Below are 13,591 nucleotides of genomic sequence, written 5' to 3'. Positions count from 1 at the left end.
TGGCTGGTAACTCTGGACCTCAAGGAGGCATACCTGCATGTCCCAATCAGACAAAGTTGCAGAAGATACCTCAGATTTCTTGCAGGCTCAGAGCATTATCAATTCTCAACATTGCCCTTTGGCTTATCTACTGCTCCCAGGGTGTTCACGAAATGCCTGGCATCAGTAATTGCACATTGCAGACTTCAGGGGATACAAATATACCCTTACCTGGACGACTGCCTTATACAAGCGGACAGCCAACAAGCCTTGTTCAAAAACTTGGGCTATGTCATTCACCTACTGCAGGCCTTGGGATACACAGTCAATATTCAGAAATCAAGTCTCGTACCATCCCAACAAATACCTTTCCTGGGTGCCACAAAAACAAAACAATTACCAGAATACTTCAGAAAATTAGCAACACACACCCAGATGACTGCAAGGAAAATCCTGCAGGCCCTGGGTTTCATGGCATCTTGCATTCTTCTGATTCCTCACGCAAGGCTGCATATGAGGAAAATGGTATCTAAAAAGTCTATGGTCTCAACACAGCCACAGCCTGGAAGCAGTAATCCCACTCATTCCATGCCTTCAAAAGGAATTTCTGTGGTGGGCTCAAGCAAGCCAGATAAACAAAGGTCTGCCTTTCAGCAATCCGCATACAAGTCAAACCATAACAACAGACGCCTCAGACCATGGATGGGGGGCGCACATGGAGGGCAGATGCATTCAAGGACAATGGACACAAAAAGAAAAGCACCTGCACATCAACCAAAAAGAAATGCTGGCAGTGATACATGCATTCAAGGCCTTCGAAAAGTTCATGCATCAGGGCCATCTACTAATAAAGACAGACAATACCACAGTTATGTGGTACATAAACAAGCAAGGAGGTACCCATTCCTACCCTCTTTGCAGACTGGCAATGAATCTCTGGGATATTTCCCTACAATTGAAAATAGAGCTACAATCCCAGTTTGTACCAGGGAAGGACAATGTTCTGGCGGACAGCCTAAGCAGAAACATCATGGATCCACACGAATGGATGTTGCATCCAGACATTTTATTACAAATAACTCAAGCATGGGAAGGCGGACATAGATCTTTTGCCTCCCACCTCAATCACCATCTGAAAAAGTTTTGCACAAGGACATACCATCCTCAAGCATGGAAGGTGGACGCTCTCTCCTTCAGTTGGAACTCTCTAACACTATATGCCTTCCCACCTCTTCCTTTGATGACCAAGGTGTTACTAAAGATCAAGACAGAGCAACCGAAAGTCATACTGACAGCTCCAGACTGGCCAAGACAACACTGGTACCCACTGCTACGAAGCTTGACACACACCAATCCATGGCTCCTTCCTCAAAGGCCACTTCTTCTGACACAGCACAACTAGAGGACAATACACCCCAGCTTAAAACATTGAAGCTGACAGCTTGGAAGATTCCATGACTATTCCTCAGGATACTCTTTCCAAAAGGGTAAAAGATATCATCCTGGAGGCGCGCAGACCTTCCACTAGAAAAACATACTCAGCAAAATGGAAGATATTTCTTATCTGGAACAGCAAAAAGGGTCAAGACCCGTCAGTGATGAGCATCCCACAGATCCTAGAATATTTGGCTGAAATGCTCCACAATGGCTTTTCATATTCTTCCATAAAAATACATGCTTCAGCAATATCTGCCAAATATAACACTGATCCGCCTGTATTTTCTCACCCATTGCTAAGACAGTTTCTAAGAGGTATAAAGAACATCAACCCTCCAAGGAAACCACCAGTGCCTGCATTGGACCTCAACTTCATGCTGGAAAAATTAACTTTTCCTCCCTTTGAACCAGCAGCATCTTCAGAGTTGAAATTTCTGTCTTGGAAGACAGCTTTCCTTCTTGCAGTAACCTCAGCAAGAAGAGTCTCTGAGCTACAGGCCCTTATGGCAATACAACCATTTCTCATTTTTCATCAGGACAGTGTTTCTTTGAGAACCAATCCGTCATTCATGCCAAAGGTGGTATCCAGGGTGTCCCTGAATCAAGCTATTCACCTGCCTACCTTCTTTCCCAATCCTCAAAATAAAGGAGAGAGACTTCTGCACACCTTGGACATACACAGACAGTTGCGCTACTACTTGGACAGAACTAAGTCTTTCAGAAAATCTGACCAGCTTTTTGTTGCTTGCGCTGCTGGATTGCAGGGAAAAGCAATTTCCAAACAGACAATTTCTAAATGGATTGGAAATTGCATTCGATTCTGCTACTCTTTTCATGGGAAAACTGTGCCAGCTGATTTCAGGCCACATTCCACCAGAGCTACAACCACCTCCACAGCCTTTTTAAGAGGAGTGGCAACAAAGGACATTTTAGAAGCTGCTACATGGAGCTCCGTGCATACATTTTCCAAACATTACAACCTGCCTTTATATTCCAGATCCAGAGCAGGGTTTGCTTCTGCAGTCCTGCAGGCCATTGTAGCTACACCATCTTTGTCTTAGTGCCTACCACTCCCAGGTTGGCTATGGTATTCAACCCATATGTCAGGACTGCAGTTGCATCCTTGAAGGACATAGTACAGTTTTGTACCTACCATAAATGTAGATGTCCGATAGGTATGCAACTGCAGTCAGGTTTTCCCTCCCTCCTACCCATCTGTGGTACTCTTTAGGGTTTCTACCCCTCATTTTAGCTACCTGGGGTAATCTTTTATGGTGTATTTGTTTTTATGTTGTTGTACTTGTCTGGAATTTTTTCTCTATTTTCAAAATTTAGCCTTCCTTAGAGGGCACCTGGCATCTGGGGCAAGAAACACTGAAGAAGATGGCGTCAGCTGACACTTTTATACCCCAGGCGCTCTGACGTCGGGGAAAGGGCGACATCAGCCGACGCCGGACCCAGACTATGGAATCCGGCCGACCGAAGGGCTGCCTGAGGCAGGACAACCCATATGTCAGGACTGCAGTTGCATTCCTATCGGACATCTACAGTTATGGTAGGTACAAAACTGTACTTTTTCTTTCCTAATTTTGCTAACAAGATGGAATACAAACTCCACCTGCTGGATGTTCATAGACGGTTACGATTCTATTTAAACAGGACAAAAAATTTCTGTAAATCTGATCAATTGTTAGAAGGATACAATCTCCAAGGTCACTATTGTTAGATGGATTTCTTCATGCATCCTTCAGGTCTATAAGGACAGAAGCATGTCTCCTCCGGGTCAGGTGAGAGCTCATTCCACTAGATCCATGGCTACATTTGAGGCTTTTTGGTCTAGAGTCTCTTTGGATGATATTTGTTCTGCAGCTACTTGGTCCTCATCTCATAAATTTATTTCTCATTACAAATTGGATTGGACTTCCAGAAGGAGAGCGTCCTTTGGTTCTGCGGTGCACCGGAATATCCTTCCATGAGGGCCATCCAGGAGTTTAGTAGCTGGGGAGTCTATCTCACAAGTTGAAGACCAAATGAAGTAAACTACTTCAGATAAAGAAGTTATGTACTCCCCATAATGTTCCATCTGAGTAGTTCTACTTCATTTGTCTTCAACCATCCCTCCCTCCTTCCCCCGGACCTTCGCATATGAACAGCCTATGGGCTGCAGTTATAGGTCACAAGTATTTTTTCAATCGGGTTATCAGCATAAGATTCAGGAAACTCGACCTTGGGGTTGGATGGTAGTGGAGGTGTATTATGAGTAAGTGGAGGAGCTTGGAACAGATGCTTGTAAGGTTGCCGGCTTGGATCCGATACGGATCTGGTATCCCACAGGTTGAAGACAAATGAAGTAGAACTACTCGGATGGAATGTTATGGTGAGTACATAACTTCTTTTTTGTCCTCAGTTATTGTGTTTTCTTATTCCCACTATGGCAGAACAATTCCAGGCAGTATCCAGGTGCAGTCTACTCTAGCATTGTTGTCTTCAGTGTCATACTGAAAGTGGGTGGAATCTAGAAGCATTCTAGAGGCAGCTACATGGTCCTCCGTACATGTTCACAAAATATTACAAACTGTATTCCTATTCTCTGATTGGTCCTTGCAAAGCTAGCTCTTATTCTCCAGAGGCTCCTGGATTCATATCCTTTCTTTTCCCAGGTTGGATAGGCTTTGGTATCGACCTATATGCCGTAATTGTTACTGCAGCAGTGGGAATGTTGAACATTGTACAATTGTTTAAGTTGCTCTTACCCATAACAGTACACGCTGGATAAGCCAAATTCACCTGGCATCCCCCTTTCTATTGTATTTAGTTGTTGTGGGGATATAAAGCAGTTTTTTTGTGTGTATTTCTATTTCATGTTTTTTTATTGGTTCAGCATTGTTAGACCCTTCACTCATTACATACGGGCAGGAAAGGACTCAGAAATCTTCAGTCTTACTGCTGATTTCCTGCCTTGAGTCTAACCAGTCAACAGTGAGAGTGAAGATGTGTGGAGACCAGAGCTTTAATAAATTCCTGGTTATAGAAATGACACACATAGCCTAAAGGCTACTGCAGCACAGATGAAGGATGAACATTAGGACAGCATCACTTCTACTGTTGTGGGCAAGTGTAACTTACACAACCATACTTTTCTGGGTGAGGTTGTGATTCAGTAGAAGCATCCAGAAGAGAAGTTCTGAAATGACAAATGGGCCAAACTTCATTATACAACAAGCTTTAACAGCTTGTACCAAAGTATGTTTAGTTTTGAGAGCATGCTGCATATGTACCCTTACAGTATACATAAATGTAACAGTACATGTGAAGATGCATAAGACATAATGTGCAATTCAGCAAGGACTTTTACTGAACTGATGTGTTGAAGAAGGTGGCATGGAAATGGGTAACTTGACCTATAGACACAGCAATTAAGTAATCTCTTATATAGTCTCATATGGTTATATATGTGATACACTTTCCTTAGTCTAATGATCAATTAATGAAAACCATCTAGAAATTAGAGAATCTTGTGAGAAAGACCAGTGGCTTAAAAGCATTGTCATCTTGCAGTGTGGGTGTGTCCTACTGCAGACTTCATTTTTCACCAGTTCAGTTGTTAATGGGTATTTTGAAAAGCAAATTACCTACCTCAGCTATGCAACCGATACTGGTACCTGAAAATTCTTACATGGTAAGGGAAATGTTGGAGATAAATCAGTGGAGACAGAAATACTGTTATGATTGAAGCTCAAGGACACCACCATAATTATACGCTAGAGATTTTGTAATAGAACAGAAATTATGGGAACATTTGCAGTCTAAAGCTGAAGTTATTACTATTAATAACTGCCTCATCTGTAAGGTGAAGACTTTTTTTTGCTTGGTAATGCTTTCACAAGTTGTTTGTGGTTTCCAACCTTATAGAGGCCTTTACTGGTGAAAAAAAATGCCCATTGTTGGCGATACCTGGACACACATTTTTCTGTCACTGGAACATATATGGGGGATGTAGTGCACTTCAGAAATTCTGAGGGGATTTTTGAGACCAAGCTGGCAAGATATGCCACATAGAGTAGATGGACAAAAAAGATATGGTGATTTATGGGCTCTCTTTCAAATTTCAAGGGGCAGGAATTTTTAACATCATGCTATTAGTGGCAAAGAGAGCCATTACTCTGCAAGGGAGGGGCCCAGTACCTCTACTGTCTAGCGAATGTTGACAAATGCTCCAAGATGCCAATGCTCCAATGCTCATAGGGCTGACTCGCAATAGCTAAAAGGAGAAGTACCGAGCCAACTTTCCTCTCTATATGGTCTCACTATAAACATATATGGGATTATTTCAGCCCCGTGCCTGATGGGGCATTTACTTATTCTTGTTTAGACTAGTATACTATTCTGGGTTCAGACCAGGCATCTGTTAATGTCTTGCTAATAACTTGATCACCCTGTTCTGTTTCTAATTACTATTCCTTTTTAACCTACTTATTTTAACTGTTAGTATGTTATCTAGGTTAGTAGATTGTCATAATATATGTCTGTAGTTATATATAGTAGATAGACGAGATGACCACCTACCCTTAACTATTAGTCAACTTTAATAGATCATACATTCAAATTCTTTCTTTGTACTTATGTTAATTGACAATTAAGTAGTTGTATTTAAGCATCGCATATTCACTTTTGTTGCATAGATGTAAACTTAAAATATTGTATTAGCTCAGTATCCCCTAAAAATTGATCATGTTTTGATTAGGTCTTGAAATCTGTAAATAGAGTTACTGAAAAGAAAACCAAAATTGTATCAACCAGTACTTTCCCAAAAAAATAGAAACTGTGAAAATGAGATGGCTAAGAGTTGCAGAGAAGCTCCTCAAGTTTCTGTCCAACAATTCCTAGAGCCACAGCTGTCTATAAAGGAAGATCTCATGTCCAGAGATAACATTTTCTATTGAATATTCCAATATTCCTGATTTGGAAGGCATTTGAAGAAACCAGATAGATATAAAGACAGTTCAGGAGTTGATTATGATACCAACTACTAAAAAAAATGCATTTGTGAAAATGTCCATTGAATACAGATCTGAGTTTTTTTATGAAGAATAACTGACATGCTTAAAGTGCAGGATAATTTTAAATTATGTAGTATAATGCATGGACTCGGGCTGGTTCATCTTTCCATTGAGCAACTGTAGGTAAGGTTTAGATAATCACATTCTCTCTTGACCACCATGTCAAAAGCTGCAACTCAAGGATCAGTTCTTTCCTGTTTACTTTTTACTTATTCATTAATGCCTATGCTGTAACTTCCTGTACTTTTTATGCAGATGAAGTTATTCTCTACAAATTCTGACCCTTTCATAGATACAATCAAATCACAACATGAAAAAGACATGCATGGCCTTTAACTCAAGTTTATAGTACATTGGCTCATATTAAATGCTAAAAATGAAAAGCCTTGCTCTTTTAGCACACATTAGAGGCTTTCAAGAATTTCAGATAACAGACAAGTTTAACATCATTCAAAGAACCATCAATAAAAATTTCACTTGTTTCTAATACCTAGGTACTTGCCTAGCTCAAAAAATAAATTTTAGTCTTCACATTGATATGACAAAATCAGATGTATTTAAATTTCTCTTGTCTGCTTGGAAATAATCATATTTCTTAGCACCAGAAAGCAGAATAGCAATAGGTAGACATTCTAATGACCCAACATGAATATGGTTCCCTAATTGTAAAGGGTGTACCCCCCCCCCATAAAAAATTGCAAATTCATAACAGTTTCTCTTAGGCTAGAACACAGCCGACACCTTTTACAGAAGCCAGATTACTTCTAATAAACAATGGACAGAGCTACTAGGATCCCTCCTCTTTAAAATCTTGATAGAGACGTTAAAGCATTTTCATTAATTGCCACAACAAATGTAATTTCCACATAATCCAGACAGCGCAGACATTACGGCTGTAACTTCCACTCCAGTAATCCAAACAGTCCTTCTCTAAAAACTTTACAAAGCAAACTAACGATCAGTAACCACAGTTTCATTATCCCCATCCCTAAATTATGAGAATCCCTTCCAGGTTCACTCAGAGCAAGTCCTATACTTCCCTCTTAGGACATGTCCATCTTGATGTAACATGCTTTTGCTTTCAAGGCAGGAGGCCTCTATAACCACCTCAGTCTAGTCCCTCAAAAACTTCCTCATTTTTCTCCATCGGTAACTGTCTGGAGCAACATTAGTGATAATGGACAGTACCTCTTCTGATAATCAGTCCAGCAGATTTTCCATGAGTTTTATTCTGTTCCACAGACACAGCAGTTCTTTAGGTATATTAGCAGAGTTGGATACGACTTGTTCCTTTATTTAGTTAAGCAGATTTTGAATGGCTTTCTATGCTTTCAATTCAACTTTCCACTTCACACAGTTTCACCATTTTTAGATAGGTGTATTCACAGCTCTTCAGCTATTTCCACCTTTGACACCTTTACAGTTGTATAAATCTTTCTTTCGCTGCCAGTAACTCTCTCTCTGTCTCATAATAAATGTCTTCTCTTCATTTAATATCTGGATCTACTACTACTTCTCCAGCTCCACTCCTCTTGTTTTATAAGTTTATTTTGCCCTTTCAAATAGTAGCTGTTAATACCACTATATAAGTAAAAGCTATCCGTGCACAATCAGTAATTTGGCTGCTATTGCTTCCCAATCCTAAGAATGTGTAGAAATGTTGATTTGTCTAGCATGGCCTATTTTACCAATTTATATGCAACCTTTATTAATGCTGTAGGTGTTCTGGTTGTGAGTCTCCTAAGCATACAGTTTTTCTTGTCTTTCACAAGTAATGTCCTTTGTAAGTAATCCATGCTGTTTAGCATGTTTTTTTTTTCTTAATGGAACTTGAAACGTCTTACATTTATTTTGTATGCGAAATGTCTCATGTCTTTTACTGAGTACTTCTAAGTTGAGTTCTAAAATGGGTCCAGTGGGATCAGAACTGTTCCACAGTTAACAATTGGAATTAATACTGCCCAGAATTTGTCCAAAATAGATGTACCTTTTAATAATTTATCAGGCCCATCAAAGTGGAAACCACTCAGTTAGATGGACCTGATGAAGTTAAGGTGAAAGTGTTATAATTCGACAGTGGTAGCTCATGGTGGATTGTCATGTTTGTTAAAAGTTAACAATTAAAAATAAAACCTTTTAACTAAGAATGAGGTTCCACAGGCTGCTGAGCTGGTAAATCCTCACAGGTCTTTCAGGAATATTCAAATAAGGGACTAATGTCGAAGCTTTGAGATTGGCTCTTTATTTTTTTCATCTCCCAGATTTTCCTTGAATGCAATGTATTAAAACAAGAACACTCCTCCATCTACCTACTTAAATGAATTTAGTACCTGAAACTTCAACAAGGTGTCTTTATTCCTCCTACACGGAAGGTATCAGAGAGAGTGTGTCTCTCCTAGATGTGCTTGCTAAAGTGATTTTTATGTGGAGTAATCCTTTGTACTCTTCCTCTTCATGAACAAAGGCTAATAATATTTACTGTTATATGTAACTGCAAAAAGGGGCGCAGCATTGTTTCTGAGGTGCAGACACCAACTTTCCCAAGTGCATTGATGCACTGTGGCCATTGCTTTTGTTGAATATATCTTAAAAAGGAGGGAGAGACCATTCTTAGGTGCTGCAGCGCTGCTGTCGTATAAGTAGCCTTTTTTAAGTGTGGCTTATTTTCATGGTGAATTGCATTGACATTTCCGTTATTCTGGCACATGCCTGGTAGCTAAAGCCATGTGCCAGCATAGCAAAGGTATTTCACTTTGTAGTTGAAAAATGATAATCTTGGCAAATACAGAAGCCAGTCATTGCCTTATGTTTTCAGTGGAAATAGACAACAACACTATGATGGGAAATAAGCATTTATAGTTAACCATACATATATAAAACCACCGTGTTAATGTGTTAAGAAGAAAAAAAAAATGATTGGTGATGGTTTGTGTAGATCAAGGGATGTATGAATTTAATTTCTGCTTTATTTGTCTTTTATATCTTGGTTGCTGAAAAGAAATCAACATTATACTTTTTTCTGCCACTTATTCTGTGTACCTCTGTATGCATTACGTATAATTGACGTATATGATATCAGGCAGGAGTCAAGATGAAACTTGTGAAGCCAAGGGCAACTTGTATACTTTAACTTGTATGGTATTTGCTACCAAATAATTTTATTTATTTATTACTGCCAATCATTAGCGGACCGGAGTTCCGCTGTGGCGACCCCTTACTGGGAAAAAGCCGAAAAGACAAACATTTATTTATTGGCATTTGATTACCAGGAAAGATCAACTGGCTAGGTGCCCATTTTCAGCAGTGGCCTGGGGAGAAAAGCTCCTAAGTAGTACAGAATATTTTGCATCAATAATTTTACAATTTTCTAAAATGCAACAGATATCCTACAGTTTAAATAATTGTAACAAATTGGATGTAATGGGAAAACTTTGGTTAAAATAGATACAACTCCTATGACAATGATTTAATGTTTAGAGCATTTTTTGCCAGTTTAGGTAAATTAAAGGTAAGTTAGTATAATACAGACAAGGAATTACAATATGAAGTGGGAGAAAAAAAAACAGTGTCATGGCATCCTTAGAGTCAAGGGAGAGAAATTTAATGTAAGGAAGTGAGTGAAGAAGAGGGATTGAGGAGGTATACGCTATGAACAGGTTCTTGTTCACATTTATGGGTATATTTTATCCTGAGGTTGAGCAAGAACAGAGCCAATTTTTAGCTAGGAAGTGTTTTTCAGAATGGTTTTAAAGGACAGGAGGGGAAGGTATTGACCTGATGGATGCAGTTAAGGAGTTCCAAGCCTTAGCAACATGGCATGAGTACAGGTCATTTCCAGCAGATTTAATTGGTTTGAGGACAGAGGGGGTTTTGGTCATTGGATTGTAATGACCAAGTGAGAACATAGTTGTGTAGAATGATATTTAGCTCTGGACAAGTGGATGGATGCTGAGTAATTTTATAGATAGTAAGAAGCTCAGTAAATGTTAGTTGATGGGATGCTTCTGATTATTTTAGACTTTTAAGTGCTATACAGTGCTGGGTTCTGAAAGGGGTAGTTGCTGAAAATTAAGGCACTTTATTATAAAATTGTTAAAGTTTTGCTTTTTGTGCTGCCTGAAGGATAGTAAGAATAGGAACGTCATAAAGAAATGAGGGGAGGAGGTAAGTAGTTGCAAATGCAGCTTTAGTTAAGTTGGTGAAACAGTTTTTGGCGAGTTTTTGTTGTCGTGCAATTTTGTATATGCAGGTCGAATTTAAGATTATCATTCACTACCATTCATGGAGGTGTTTAGGTGAAATGGCAGTGAGTTTTTAACTAGATTGTTTAATGAAATCTTGGAATGTGAGAGGATGCCTGAGGAATGGAGAAAAAGTGTTTTGGTACCGATTTTTAAGAATAAGTGTGATGAACAGAGCTGCAGTAACTACAGAGGGATTAAATTGATCATTCACAGCATGAAGTTATGGGAAAGAGTAGTAGAAGCTAGGTTAAGAAGGGAGGTGATGATTAGTGATCAACAGTATGGTTTCATGCCAGGAAAGAGCACTACAGATGCAATGTTTGCTATGAGAGTGTTGATGGAGAAGTACAGAGGAGGTTAGAAGGAGTTGCATTGTGTCTTTGTGGACTTAAGAGAAAGCATATATGACAGGGTGCCTAGAGAGGAGTTGTGGTATTGTATGAGGAAGTCGGGAGTGTCAGAGAAGTATGTAAGAGTGGTGCAGGATATGTACAAGGGTAGTGTGACAGCGGTGAGGTCTGCAGTTGGAGTGACGGATGCATTTAAGATGGAGGTGGGATTACATCAAGGATCAGCTTGGAGCCCTTTCTTATTTGCAATGGTGATGGACAGGTTGACAGACGAGATCAGACAGTAGTCCCCGTTGACTATGATGTTTGCAGATGACATTGTGATCTGTAGTGAGAGTAGGGAACAGGTGGAGACGACCCTGGAGAGGTGGAGATATGCTCTAGAGAGAAGAGGAATGATGGTCAGCAGGACTAAGAGAGAATATATGTGTGTGAATGAGAGGGAGGATAGAGGAATGGTGAAGATGCAGGGAGTAGAGGTGGCAAAGGTGGATGAGTTTAAGTACTTGGGATCAACAGTTCAGAGTAATGGGGAGTGTGGAAGAGAGGTGAAGAAGAGAGTACAGGCAGGATGGAGTGGTTGGAGAAGACTATCAGGAGTGATTTGTGACAGACTAGTGCCAGTAAGAGTGAAAGGGAAGGTCTACAAGAGGGTAGTGAGACCAGCTGTGTTATATGAGTTGGAGACAGTGGCATTGACAAAAAGGCAGAAGTCAGAGCTTGTCGTGGCAGAGATGAAGATGTTAAGATTTGCACTGGGTGTGACGAGGATGGACAGGATTAGGAATAAGTATATTAGAGGGTCAGCCCAGGTTGGAAGGTTTGGAGACAAAGCCGGAGAGGTAAGATTGCGTTGGTTTGGACATGTGCTGAGGAGGGATGCAGAGTATATTGGGGAAAAAGATGCTAAAGATGAAGCTGCCAGGTAACAGGAAAAGAGGAAGGCCTAAGACAAGGTTTATGGATGTGGTAAAAGAGGACATGCAGGTGGTTGGTGTGATGGAGCACGATGCAGAGGACAGGAAGAAATGAAAATAGTTGATCCGTTGTGGCAACCCCTAATGGGAGCAGCCGAAAGAAGAATACGGTCATCCCTAGTAATTTGCTATGAGAAGTGACTTCAGTGATTTTTGTTGCGTTTCATAAGAGAGGGATTGGGGGTGGTAGTTTTTTAGCAAGAGTTGTGAGTTACAAAGCCATGTTTCAGTGTCTGTCAAAGCATCTTGAGTATTTTTTTTTGAGATGTGCCAGGTTTTCTGATGTACATTGAGTGTGGTGTCATCTGTCTCTTGTATTGCGAAGGCCTCTTGTGTGGCTGTGTAAAGGGTGTTGATGAAAATTATAAAGAGGAAGAGCCCAAGGATAGAGACATGTAGTACCCCAGCGGTGACTGGGAGGTATGGAGAGAGGGTGGAGTGAAATTTTACTGACTGATAACTATTGGACAAGTAGCTTTTGAATGATAGAAGGGTGGGTTGAGTTAGAACTACTGAGGGCATTTGAAGTAGCAGTTTGCTGTGGCAGATGTGCTGAAGGCTTTAGACAAGTCTAGAAATAGAGGAGACTAGTTTGCTATTATCTCTAGTTTTATTGACAGTTTCTATAAAAGTTAGAAGTGCCACGTTAGTACTGTGGAGGGACAGAGGTTGTGTTGTGTAGGGAATAGGAGTTCTTCCTGCAGGAGATAGCTTAGCAATTATATTTGAGCACAAGTATTTGAGAGGGGGATAAGATTGCTGTAGGTCTAAGGCTAGTGATGTATTTTGAACTTCCACTCAAAAACAAATATCACACATTATCCTTCTAAACAAAGGAGGAAGTGTAGATAGGTGGTTGGGACAGAGTTGGAGAGATGTTGAGTACTATTACTAAGTCACAGAGGGATGAGAAGGTGGCTCAGTAGGGGGAGAAGAATAGAGGACAAGCTGAGGAGAAGCATAATTGAGTAATGTGATCTGGTCAGTTATTATAGCAGTCCGTTTATAGTTGGTACAGGGCAGTTAGCAAGGAGGCCCAAGGTAGAACAGGTGTTTTTTTTTTTCATTTACTGAATGCAGAAACCAGGAAGCTGGAGAGACTAAGTAACTGGCATATGCAGTGAACTATACTAATCTAGAGGAAGAACGGTGGCCAACTTAGGCTCTTCATGTTGAATTTGCTTCCATTCCACAATAACCATATTTTGTGTGAAAACCTTTGACAGTTGGACCTTGTGGCAGAGCTCCTGCAGTTTCTGGGACAGGGATGGATGTAGTGACCACAGGCTCGAAAGAAAAGGGAAAAACTGTAATATTATATGGAGGCAATAATGTTAACACTTTTTCTTAAAGAAGGACCACTGTGGTGCAGTAGTGCAGCAGTTAACATTGTCGCCTCACAGCAAGAGGTTCTCTGGTTCGATTCTCTGTTGGGGCGCCTTCTGTGCGGAGTCTGAATGCCCTCCCTGCATTCACTTGGGTTTCCTTGGGTTACTTCGGTTTCATTCCAAAGACATGCGTCTGGAGAATTTCTCCCCAGGCCT

At 40.3% G+C, this 13,591-nt stretch overlaps 1 protein-coding gene across 1 annotated transcript in view; it reads left to right on the top strand.

Annotated features, from left to right (window-relative positions):
- Positions 1–13,591, top strand: part of MRPL3 (mitochondrial ribosomal protein L3) — a 780,509-nt gene that overhangs the window by 38,917 nt on the left and 728,001 nt on the right.

The sequence above is a fragment of the Protopterus annectens genome, chromosome 3.part1 (genome assembly GCF_019279795.1).
Source record: "Protopterus annectens isolate FY-2018-M chromosome 3.part1, PAN1.0, whole genome shotgun sequence".
In the NCBI taxonomy this organism is placed as follows: Eukaryota; Metazoa; Chordata; order Ceratodontiformes; family Protopteridae; genus Protopterus; species Protopterus annectens.
The sequence above is the reverse complement of the archived record's forward strand: the minus strand, read 5'-3'. Positions and strand labels throughout refer to the sequence as shown.